The sequence below is a fragment of the Mastomys coucha genome, unplaced genomic scaffold (genome assembly GCF_008632895.1).
Source record: "Mastomys coucha isolate ucsf_1 unplaced genomic scaffold, UCSF_Mcou_1 pScaffold18, whole genome shotgun sequence".
In the NCBI taxonomy this organism is placed as follows: Eukaryota; Metazoa; Chordata; class Mammalia; order Rodentia; family Muridae; genus Mastomys; species Mastomys coucha.
This window is the reverse complement of record NW_022196900.1, coordinates 3,669,374-3,671,867: the sequence shown is the minus strand read 5'-3', so window position 1 is coordinate 3,671,867 and position 2,494 is coordinate 3,669,374. Positions and strand designations below refer to the sequence as shown.

General features: G+C 46.8%; 1 long non-coding RNA gene across 1 annotated transcript; it reads left to right on the top strand.

The window, feature by feature from the left end:
- The first annotated feature begins 349 nt into the window (after positions 1–349).
- Positions 350–1,360, top strand: LOC116095868. Its single transcript, XR_004120745.1, has 2 exons — positions 350–730; positions 1,327–1,360. It is a non-coding gene; the product is annotated as an uncharacterized LOC116095868 (long non-coding RNA).
- Positions 1,361–2,494: the final 1,134 nt, after the last annotated feature.

Genomic DNA, 2,494 nt, shown 5'->3' with positions numbered 1-2,494 from the left:
AATCATCCCTTCCTGTAGTTTTGATCTCTGGTCACCCCTTACTTGAAATATCAAAGCTCTCCACTTTCAAGCCACACCCATGCTATGCCCTCTCTAAGCTCCTGGGTGTTCCCAGGTCAGGTGTAGAGTTAGTGTGGGTTACTCTCTCCCAGCCACTCTCCCTCACAAGGTGTCCCACGTGCCAAAGAACTCAAGATTCTAAAGACAAGTGACTAGACAGTTCTGGAAGAGGAAGCTGAACAAAGAGGTTGGGATGGGATGGAAGACAGAGGAAGTAAAGTTGGGGTGGGTGGGGGGGGAATGTGTGTATGTGTGTGTGTGTGTGTGTATGTGTGTAGAGTAAGATAGATGATAGATAGATAGATGATAGATAGATAGATAGATAGAATTACTTTTACAGATGGCCAATGAAACACCACTGGAGCAACCTCTGTGGAACAGAGGGCTTTGTGATGCAGTCTGGTGCCCTAATTCCATCCTCTGTGAGGCAGCCATGACAATGCCCAATGCTACAAGTCATTAGGCACGTAGGCCCCTGAACGACTAATACAGAGATGACTGGTCTCCTCGTGCTAATGAGGTCTAGGCCATGTTGAGCCTTGCGTGTTTTTCTTGGGACATCAGTTATCTTTTATGTACCTACACCTCCATCTTCATCATTTTCCTAATTGCCTGGCAAATAAGACGGAGTTACCAGGGATTGAGCTTGGAACCTGAAAAGAGCTATCGGGTAGGAAAACACTGACTCTAATTGAACTACATTAAGCCTAGATAAGTAACTTTTAAACTCTTAACAGCTTCTCCAGATTGCCCCCATTTTGTGCCAAAGGACTTAGAAAAGAAAGTGGTTACAAAGAACCTATAAATAATTCCTTACCACCACCACCTCAGTGCCGCCTGCAATGTACTCCAATTGAAAGGCCAATAGTCTCCTTGGTTGTCTTGAGTTGAGAAATAGGTAACAGAAAAACTACTGCCCTGGATCTCAGAAGACCTCCCGACTTGGTGGGTTGTGGGGGCTCCAGTTGGAGGACTTTGTGAGCTGAAGTCCTCAGGCTGTCAGAAGTGTCTCTGAGTCTGTTCGTCCTTTCCCCCTGTGCTGTCCTTCCCACAGAAGTTTGTATGAGAGTACAGATATGAAGGAGGACAGTGGAGTGCCTCAAGTGAGTCAGAGAGAGGCAGAGAGGGGAAATGCTCAAGGGGAAAGAAAGGCAGAGATGTAAGGGAGCTGAGGAAATATAGGGAAATGTCTATGATCTGTCTCTCATTTTTGACATGAAGAAAGTGGAGTCCTGGCTTTACACTGTAATATTTTTTCTCTTTAAGCATCAACGAAAAGTCAGGCAAAGGGCTAGAGATGCAACACCAAGAGGTAAAGTCCCAATGTCTCCTGACTCCCCATCCCTGTGAGAGCTCCCACCTTCTCTGCCCCTCAGAGCCCCTGCTGCCTAGAGCCAGGTGTTCTAACTAGTGAAGCTTTGAGTTCTACAACCTGGGGTTTCCACAGAAGACTGTGGTGGGTGGAAACTGGGAGTGTTCCGAAATGCTCTACCTAATTGCCTTGACACTAAGCAGTTAAGAACGTGATGGGGATTACTGTGCAGCAAGGGATCACTTCGCAGTCACTACTCCCTCTCCCCATACTGGGATGGCTGGTGTGCCTAGCAGAGCTAAGGAAGAAGGGTTTCTTTTGGCCTGCAGCTTCAGAGCTTATCCATCCATCACAGCAGGAAAGGCATAGGGACTGAGTGGCTTGTCTCATAGCAGCAAGCACTTGCAGCATGGCTTATTCACATCAGGGCACATCTGGAAGCAGAGCTGCAGGCAGAACAGAAGGTGGGCTGTAACCCTTAAAGGCCTACTCCTGTAGGACCCTGCCATCTGCAACGCTCGCCCTAGGCTCTCTCTAACTGGCTATGCTCAGAATAGACAGCATTCCTTGTCCAACTTTCAGTATCTCTGACAACCATCTCTGCCATCCTAGGACCTCCATTACAACACAGCCTCTCTCAGTTTCATGCACAGGCATCCACTCACCATGCCTTTCACCCCACAATAGATGGAACTTTGTGCCAGAACAAACTTCTCCCTGAAGCTACTTGACAAAATACTAGGTATTTTGTCATAGGGAAGAGAAAATTGGATTAAGAACTAGTTTTATGGGGTGAGGGTTAGTGGGAGGTGGGTGATACCCAAAAGGAGGTTTCCTCTTCTCAAAAAGAAGGGGAAGGTGGGATGCAGGGAGGATGTGTGTGATGAGGCACTGGGAGGAGGGGCTGATAATGGGTTGTAAAGTGAATAACGAAAAAAGAACTAGTTTTACAACCCTGTAAAATTTAACTTATTTAGTCATCTACAAAAATAGCATAATACTGGTGATCCTCACTTGCTTGTGAAGCCCAAATGAAATTGGGCAAGGACAGCATATTGTAAATGGTGGTGCTCTATACAGACACGTCATAGAGCACGGAGTTCAGGTGCTCAGCCTCCTGTT